The 8,891-nt window shown below is 42.0% G+C and overlaps 1 pseudogene; it reads right to left on the reverse strand.

The window, feature by feature from the left end:
• Nucleotides 1–6,262: 6,262 nt before the first annotated feature.
• On the reverse strand, nt 6,263–7,570 carry LOC118003558 (annotated as a pseudogene).
• Between the last annotated feature and the right edge of the window lie 1,321 nt (nt 7,571–8,891).

Below are 8,891 nucleotides of genomic sequence, written 5' to 3' on the forward strand. Positions count from 1 at the left end.
ATTTGAAAGAATTAGTACTTGAGAAATGCACCTGACATTTTGTGTGAGATGAATGCTTAGATTTAGGGCATGACCCTCTGGTTAAAAAGCATCCCATACAGAGTTCACTGGCATGGACAAGGGGTAAAACAAATTACTTGATTGATTTTTGAATTAACCAACCTGGAGACCCGCATGTTCACAGTTATTTGTAAATGAACAATTTCAAATTAACAGAAAAAAGCTCCTACCCTATAATTTTTAATCCCTTAAAAAAGTCAAATAATAACACGGTTTCCACAGAAGCTAACAACTTCATTTATTGTTTCATCAAAAGCCTTTACTGACTTGCTTGCTGGGACACGTTCCCTTATTATATGCTCTCACTGCAGCATGTCTATGCATATATTTCCTGATGTGATTATTTTATTGATGTCTGTCGTACATACCTGTATGTGAGATACGTGAAGACGGGGATCTTGGCTGCTTTTGTATTTTTAGTGTCTGTACAAGGCACACTTAATGGATATTTGTTGATTGAATAATAAATGAATCAGTCTGATCCATCGTCCTGGGGGCTCTCATAGCCTACATAGATAGATAGAACCCATGAATTAATGTGACCCAGTAATGCCCACAGGATGACATAGACATGTGCATAGAATATACTAGCAAAACAATGTACCTCAAGTCCTGAGGTTTATTTCAAGGAGCAATCAAGTGACAAAGGAAAATGCAGTGATACTATCTCTTTTATGCTTAGCTGGTTATTTAATACCTTTTTTTTTTTTTGACATATCTTTTTTTTTTATTCTTATGTTAATCCCCATATATTACATCATTAGTTTTAGATGTAGTGTTCCATGATTCATTGTTTGTGCATAACACCCAGTGCTCCATGCAGAATGTGCCCTCCTCAATACCCACCACCAGGCTAACCCATCCTCCCACCCGCCTCCCCTCTAGAACCCTCAGTTTGTTTTTCAGAGTCCATCGTCTCTCATGGTTCGTCTACCCCTCTGATTTCCCCCACTTCATTCTTCCCCTCCTGCTACCTTCTTCTTCTTTTTTTTTTTTTCTTAACATATATTGCATTATTTGTTTCAGAGGTACAGATCTGAGATTCAACAGTCTTGCACAATTCACAGCGCTTACCAGAGCACATACCCTCCCCAGACATATCTTAATTAGTAGGACTTTTTCATGTCAAGTGACAGAAAATCTAAAGTCAAGTTGGCTTTTAACAAAAAGAAGTAGAATTCCATTTCTAATAACATCAATAGTTAGGTATTTGACCTGACCCTTCCTCTTAGAAAAAATAAAAATACTATATTAAATAAAATATTTTAGAAAGTATTGGAGACATGCTAGATTGTGAGAAATTAAAGGCCATTGTCAAAGAAGGTGGGAGCCCAGAGAGGTAAATTAAGGATTCTTGTTTTGTTCAAAGAACATTTACCAAACCGGTTTTTTTGGGGGGGGGCGGGGAGCAGTTTTGTTAGGTACAGGAGTCAGAAGACAAGACACAGCATTTTTTCAAGATGGGGTACCTCATGGGAGATCACCCCCAAGAAAGCTGGAACTCAAAAGGCCATTCTTCAGAGTAAGGGTGATCCAGAATTTAATCTGCTCTAGATCTCTACTCCCAGGGGTTTGTAGGAAAATGTACTTTTGTGCTGAACAGAACAGCATTTAAAAGGCCCTGAAAAGTTTGAACAATAGATTGGCCCTCAAGTGAATGTTTAGCTTAAATCTGCATCACTTTGGTGGTCCAATATGCACCCCAGAATTGGCAGAGCGAATCCAAATCTTGGGATAAAGATATCTTTATCCTTGGTCCTGAATGTCTACAAAACAATTTCTAAGTTAAATGACAAGCTAAAAAAAGGTGGGGGGGTGGTGAGTGGGCAACTAAGCCCAGAAGAAAATAGGGAACCATATCCTATTCCTAATCATTGTAATAGACTCCAAGACGAGGATTTGAAGGTATGTAGATGATTTGGGCAGGGCAAGTGACACTAGCTGGGAAATGGAGATGTGAGATCGGGAAGGCAGCCAATAAAGCCCAGTGTAGGAAATTAGAATTTAAACTCACGGGGAAACTGGGAAATAGTACAAAACACATATCTCAGAGTAATCCATCTAAGAGGTGAGGAAACTCACCTTTATGCCAATTCTGGTCGAGCGAACACTCGTTGACGGTTGCTCCCGTGTGGGGGTTGATGTTGTGAATTGCTTTGCCCTACTAGCCAGCCACACACATGGGTAGCAGAGTTGCCCTGGTTCCGAGGAGAAGAGCCATCATGTGCAGAATAGACAGCCGACGTGGCAGCTGGGAGTCAGCAGAGCACCAAAAGCTCCCAGAGATAAGGGCAGGGCACTGGCAGCAATGGCTACAAGAGAAATAATAGAAACAGACTCAGAAAGACCAAAGATAAAATGATCAGACACTGATCAGAAAGCTCTAAAGACAAATTTGCAAAGTCTTAGGATGGTACAGAAAACTATAAGAAGGGACAGATTTTGTAAATAAACCAAATAGAACTTCAGGAAATAAAAAATACAATAACCTAAATTAAAAGAACTCAATGGGTGGTAAATTATACTTCAATAAATTTGATTTAAAAAAAAAACCTCTGGGGCGCCTGGGTGGCTCAGTCGTTAAGCGTCTGCCTTTGGCTCAGGTCATGATCCCAGGGTCCTGGGATCGAGTCCCACATCGGGCTCCCTGCTCTGCGGGAGCCTGCTTCTCCCTCTCCCACTCCCCCTGCTTGTGTTCCTGCTCTCGCTATCTCTCTCTCTGTCAAATAAAAAAAAAAAAAATCTTAAAAAAAAAACCCTCTGTAGATGGGGCTTAATAGCAGATGGAATGCAGGTGAATAGAGCATTGGTGAATTGGAGGATAGACAGGTAAAAAATTATCCAGAGGCAAAAAGAGGGAAAATGCAGATGAGAGTAAAAAGGTCTAACATCTGATTAGAGTCCAATAAGGAGAGGAGAGAGTGAAAAAGAAGAGATATTTAAAGAGACAGCAGTTGATAGCTTTCTAGAACTGAAGACAGACTCTAATCCCAAAGACTCAACCTGAAGAATCCAAATCAGGAAAAGAAAAAAAGAAACTCTTATCTAGACACACAGTGAATCTACAGAGAACTGAAGACAAACCGTCTTGAAAGTGGTCATAAAAAAAGATTACTTCGAAGGAGTGGCAGTTAGTAGACTGGTAGCTAGCTCCTTAACAATAATAATGGAAGCCAGTATTCAATAGAATATGATCCTTATTAAGTCGAAAATATATCCACCAAAATAAAATCCTATACCTTAAAAAAAAAATTCAAGATTGAAGATGAAATAGCTATTTTAAGTTAAAAATCCATACTTCATTTCTAGCAGGCCCTGACTAAAAAGTTCTGAAAGTCAAAAGGAAGAAGAATGATCTTACATTGAGGGTTTGATGTGCAAGAAGTAATTCAAAACAAAAAAGTGGTAAATATATTGGTACATTTAAGTAAGTATTGGGTGTATAAAACAATAATGTCTAATGGGGTCAAAATGTATAATTAAAGTCCATGACAAACAATAATAGAGAAGTGGAGAAGGAGTTAGGTGGAGCTGAAGTCTTCAAGGAAGTAGGGAGAAGGTAGAGAGTAAACATACATAGGATACACATTGGAATTTTTAGGTCACCACTAAAAGAAAAGAAATTGAAAAGAATATAAAGTAGTTGAAAAAATGGAGAAATAAAATATAATCAACTCAAAAGAAGGTAAGAAGAACAAAAAAGATATAGGGAAGGTGAGACATAGAGTATATAGAAATGATGAGAGTGTATCATGACCTAAGGTTTATAATTAATATAATTCTGTGCACTTGAATTGTTTTAATCAGTTGACTGAATTTAATAAATATTTATGAAATACCTTTTCTGTATAAAGATTTCTAATTGAGGTGGCATTTCCTGGGGTAAGGCCACCACCTTGGTTAAAAGGTATATTCCCATGAGGAAGCAAGATAGGGAAGGCAGGCTTTGGCCTCAAGTTTGTGGAGGAGGAAGGGATGGGGGTAGGGCAAGTTTAGCAGGGGCCAAGGAAACTGGGCCAGGAGTCGAGGTCTGTTCCAGAGTGGAGGCCATAGGGAGGGGAAAGAAGGAGATGAGGGAGGAGTGGCAGAGAGTAGAAGAGGTCAAAGCCATAGAGAAGACAACCAATTGGAGGTGAGCAGGAGAGGAGAGGAAAGGAGGGGCTCAGAGGAGGCTCCGTGTAACATGAACAGGAGAATGAGATACAGGACCCAGAAATAAGGAAGTCAGGAGGAGGAACTCTTTTATGGGGAGTCAGGGAGGAAGAGGAGGAAGAGGCTGGGGCAATATTAATAATATTTAACCGCCGGGATAACAATGGTGAGGTCCAAGGCCAGCAGCATCCTGAAGTCCCCACTCCAGGCCTTACCCCCCAGCACCACGCCAGGATTGGTGGGTATGGTTAGGTCCTGGGAGGGGAAGAGTCCTGGGGAGGGGACAGCGTGCTAGGCAGCAGGGTTTGGAAGTATTTTATTTATTTTTGGTTTCAGGAGTAGTAGTATTTAGTGATTTATCACTTATAACACTCAGTCTGCACTTGAAATTTGAGAAGAGTTTAAAAAAATAAAAATAGCAAAATCAATCTAAAAATTGGGAAGGAAATAATAAAGGTAGAAATTATAGAACTACAAAACAAACAATAGAGAAGATTTTAAAAAATCCATAATCTATTTTTTTATTTAATGACTGATCTTGTTAGAGATTTTTCCAAAGAAAGAAAACATAAATAACTATTATCAGAAATAACAGGGACATCACTATAGATCTTCCAGTTCTTAAAAGGTTAGTGAGAAATGGGGTGCCTGGGTGGCTCTGTCGGCTAAGCCTTGGACTCTTGATTTCGGCTCAGGTCATGATCTCAGGGTCCTGGGATCGAGCCCTGTGTTGGGCTCCCTGCTCGAAGGGAGTCTGCTTGAGATTCTCTCCCTCCCTCTTCCTCAGCCCCTCACCCAGCTCGTGCACGTGTGTGCTCTCTTTCTCTCTAAAATAAGCAAGTAAATAAATGTTAAAAAAAAAAAAAATAAAGCTTAGTGTGAAAGAAGTATGAACAACATTATGCTGATAACTTTGAAAATTTAGAAAAACTGAAACATTTCTATTAGGGAAATGAACTTAACCAAAGCATACAAAAGAAGTAGCAAGTATGGGTAGTTATCTAATGACTAAAGGATCTGGAACCATAGTTAAAGCCAGAGAATATCCCAAATTATATTTTCCAGTGACTTCTGTCTGCCATTCCAGAAGAAATACTTCCAACCTAAAACTCTTTCAGAGAATCAGAAAAGATGACCCTGTTCCCAATTAAAATTTTAATGTCCTAATAATATTGCTACCACCTATTAAGATGTGAAAGAATTGTACTCAGGAAGAGAAATCATGCACAAAATATCAGCAAACATTATTATCTAGCTTCTGCTGCCATCAGATGCCCAACCTGCCAGCAACAAAGACCAGAACTATGCCCCTGATACAGTGTCATCTGTCTAGGGAATCAACCCGTCACTTGGGAGCAAGTATATCTTGTCAGAGTTGAGAAACCACAGAAGGATGGTGGCTCTTACTGGAGATTAGCATTCCCAGCAGGAACTCCTTGGGCTGGAGGGACGTAGAGAGCATTACCAGAGCCCAGAAGCTGGGGCCTTTGGGTAGAGGCTGGAACCATGATGGCACAGGGAGACACAAAGGGAAGGGCTACGCGTGGTGGGAACCTCAAAGAGGAGACACAGCTGCCGCCCAGCCACTGCCCTAGAGTCTGAGTGACAAAGAAATTCCCTGGTTTCTCCTCTCCAATATTCTAATCTTCCTCCAATCCCTCCCTTTGGTCACATTCAACCGAAAACCAGAGGACAAGACAATCTGCTAGTATAATACATAAATTTATTTCTCTTGGGGCACAGAACAAGGTGAAAGATGGAGAGTGTATCTGGAGGGCAAACAAACTATACAGGATAGAGGAGGAATAATTACCACCAAAGTTAGGCAAGGGGTTACCTCTGGGAGGTGGGAGAAGTATATAGGTGCCTTCTGACGTGCTAGAAATATTCTCTCTTGCCTTGCTTGGTGGTGACATTGGTGTTTGCTTTATAATTTTATTATTATTATTATTATTATTATTATTATTATTATTTTAAATATAAAGAACACAGCCTCTTTGTTTCCTCTTGAGACATCAATGTTCGGTTTGTATGAGAGCACGCCCAGTATTAGAGACAGTGGCTTGCATTTGCTCCAAAGCATTCCAGTGGAGGAAAAGCCTAAACAGGATCTAGACGGTTTCCATCTGTCACTATTCAGCTAATCAAATCTATAGCTTGGTATTCCTTGAGCAGGACGGCCCCAACAAGGCCCCACGTGATAACAGCCAAGGGTGGAGGTGGGAGATATGGAGGATTCAACGGGCACGTGCAGTTTAGCCCGATGTCCCCATGTGCTCTCTAAAATTCCCTTATTTGGTCAGAGCTGAGAGTGGTGTCACGGTGGTGGCCCATCTTTGCTCACTGCTCCTCTGATTCTGCCCTTTGGCTTTCGAGGGGGAGTAGGTTCAGATGGTCTCGGAGCTGGTGGGGGCCATTCCCTTGGCAGCTTGCTGGGCTAAGCAGTCCTTGTAGCTTTTGGGGCTTTCCAGGTTCACCACAGACATAGGTACCCTCACAGCATTGAGTCCATTCACTGTCGCCCACTGTGTAATGGGCTCTTCTGGTAACCTTAATGCATGTGGGGCCATCACAACACCGATTTTTAAAAATTTTTTTATTTAAATTCAGTTTAGTTAACATATAGTGTATTATTATTTCCAGGGGGAGAATTTACTGACTCATCAGTTGCTTATAACACCCAGTGCCCTCCTTAATGCCCATCACCCACTCCATCTCCCCCACCTCCCACCCCTCCAACAACCCTCAGTTTGCTTCCTAGAGTTAAGAGTCTCTCAGGTTTTGCCTCCCTCTCTGATTTTATCTTATCTTAGTTTTGAAGAAATGGTGGGCAACTATTTCAGGGTTTAGTTAACATTTGTAGTTGTTCATCCCCACCTCCAGGTGACAACTTCTCAGAAACTTCACAGTCCTCCCACTTGCCCTGGTCTGGATCTTCTCCAATTTTCCTCCTTGTCTCAACAATTTCTCCTCCTCAAACTGTTTCTTGTTTTCAGGGGAGGCATATACAGCCAGACCTTGAGAGAGTAGTCAATTCTGGCCCAAAGATTTCTGCACGGAGACCAGTTTCCCCCGGGATGCCAAGTCTTCCCACTGCCCGCGTGAGGAGGAGCTCCAGGTTGCCTGCGGGCCCGTGGTGGTGTCCTCCGCTAGCTTGTGGAGCCATGTGGCAATTGCAGGCCCGCCTTGCGGCCCTCTCTGGACAGCAGCACCTCCCATGCACGATGACCATGTCCTGATTGTGAGAGAGGCTCAAGTCCTGCTCCACGCTGTGGGTGGCCCCTGCAAGTGAGTGTGACCTCAGCAAGCCCCAGCTCCTCGCCGCAGGGCCCTCCCCCTGCAGGCCCCACTCCCCCATCCTGCCCCCAGGCAGCCCTGCCCTGTTTCCCTGGCGCCTAGGGAGAACCTATAATTGCTTTTTTTAAGAAAATATTTTATTTATTTATTTGAGAGAGACAGAGATAGTGAGAGTGAGAGAGAGCTCGAGCAGGAAGGAGGGGGAGAAGCAGGCTTCCTGCGGAGCAGGGAGCCTGATGCAGGCTCGATCCCAGGACCCCGGGAGCATGACCTGAGCCGAAGGCAGAGGCTTAACCATCTGAGCCACCCAGGCGCCCCCCTATAATTGCTTTTAAACCTCACATATATTTTAGCTTCTTTTTTTGTATGAATGATGTAGCTCATAAAAGTACAAACAAGAAAATTCCCAGAGTCACATAACTGAGAAACCCAGAAGTAGGATTAACTTTAAGTGCCTTTTATTCTGAGGGTCAGTTGTTGTCAGCGATGCTCTTCTCTGTCATCCCACCTCATCCTCAGGGTGACCGCAACAATCTCACCTTTCACCACACTGATTCTCACTCCCCATTTCCCAGAAACTTCAGTAAATATTTCATTACTTCTTTCTGCATCACATGCCCATTCCTGACCCAATTATTATGGCTGAGGGGTGAGGGGAATCACTCCCACGTAAATTGTATTAGCTGAGGCTGGAAGACAGGTGAATCCTCCCAAGGAATGAGTTCCATTAGATGAAGAAAATGGTGAGGCCCATTCCAAGTGGGCCATCCTAAGTGATTCGCTTTAATCAATCCTTATCCACCCATTCCTGGGTTGGTGGTCGCTCATGTCTCATATAATGCCTACCAGAAGCTGGAGAGACACACAAAATGAGGGAAATGACAGCTGGGCTCTGTGTGGATTTGTGTTTCTATTCTGAGTCCTTACACATTATCCTTAAATAATACTTACTAGTTGATTCCCTGAAATATTATCAAATAATTGCTTAAGTCACAGGATAAGTTTCTCTGAGCTGTCTCCCCCTTCGTCACCCCAGACACCTTGAGAGGTCACTACATCTGGCTCTGAAAGGGATTAGAGATACAAGCAGCTGAGAGGCTCACCGTATGAGTGAAGGTAACTCTTCAGTGTGGTACAGATAGCATAGACTCTGCATTTGGTTTACTGCATATGTAAGCAATAATTTCAGATGTTTTAAACACTCTTAATCATTTCTTTTGAACACACACCTGTGTGTCCTTTATGTCTATATCTTAATATGTATTTATCAAACTTTTCTTTGAAGCATAGTATTGAATAAACTTTTTAACGGTAAATTTAATTGTTGAATACATTTAATTAATCTCCCAGGTGTGGTGAACACAGAAAGGTTCTTTTCAGAG

Source organism: Mirounga leonina, unplaced genomic scaffold (assembly GCF_011800145.1).
Source record: "Mirounga leonina isolate KUSES-001 unplaced genomic scaffold, KU_Mleo_1.0 Mir_91, whole genome shotgun sequence".
Lineage (NCBI taxonomy): Eukaryota > Metazoa > Chordata > Mammalia > Carnivora > Phocidae > Mirounga > Mirounga leonina.